This window comes from Sapajus apella, unplaced genomic scaffold (assembly GCF_009761245.1).
Source record: "Sapajus apella isolate SASKATOON/1434 unplaced genomic scaffold, GSC_monkey_1.0 scaffold77, whole genome shotgun sequence".
Taxonomy (NCBI): Eukaryota; Metazoa; Chordata; class Mammalia; order Primates; family Cebidae; genus Sapajus; species Sapajus apella.
The window spans coordinates 141,862-142,571 of record NW_022437017.1 but is presented as its reverse complement, the minus strand read 5'-3'; the positions used below and the strand labels follow the sequence as shown (position 1 = coordinate 142,571).

The 710-nt window shown below is 41.5% G+C and overlaps 1 pseudogene; it reads left to right on the top strand.

The window, feature by feature from the left end:
• Positions 1 to 132: 132 nt before the first annotated feature.
• Positions 133 to 247, top strand: LOC116532930 (annotated as a pseudogene).
• The last annotated feature ends 463 nt before the right edge of the window (positions 248 to 710 follow it).

The following is a 710-nucleotide window of genomic DNA, read 5'->3' as shown; positions in this document are numbered from 1 at the left end:
AAAAAAAAAAAAAAAAAAAAAAAAAGATAAGCATTATTTCTCTAGAAAATCGTAGACTGCCTGAAAATGTATAAAATATGCAAATAAAAGAAATAAGCATCAGATTTACTTACTCTTAGAAAATTTTCTCTAGTGCTCGCTTCTGCAGCACATATACTAAAATTAGAATGATACAGAGAAGATTAGCATGGCCCCTGCACAAGGATGACACGAAAATTCGTTAAGTGTTCCATAATAAAAAATTTTTTTCTCTAAAAACATTTGAATGTAATATAGGCCAGGCACGGTGGCTCATACCTCTACTCTCAGCCCTGTGGGAGGCCAAAGCCAGATGATTGCTTGAGGCTATGAGTGAGACCAGCCTGGGCAACAAGATGATACACCACCTCTTCCACAAAAATGTTAGCTGCGCATGGCGGCACTTGCCTGTAGTCCCCACAACTTGGGAGGCTGAGGCAGGAGGATCACTTGAACCCAGGAATTCCCAGCTACAGTGAGCCATGCTCAATTAGACTCCTGCCTTATTGGAAGGACAGAGGGCTTTCTGTATCCTGAAGTTCTTACCTTGGTGTACCGGAAGAATTGATCACACGTGGCGTGGAGAATGAGTGCAAGGTTTTTTTGTTTTTGTTTTGTTTTTTTGATTCAGGGTCTCACTCTTGCCCAGGCTGGAATACAGTGGCTGATATTGGCTCACTGCAACCTCTGTC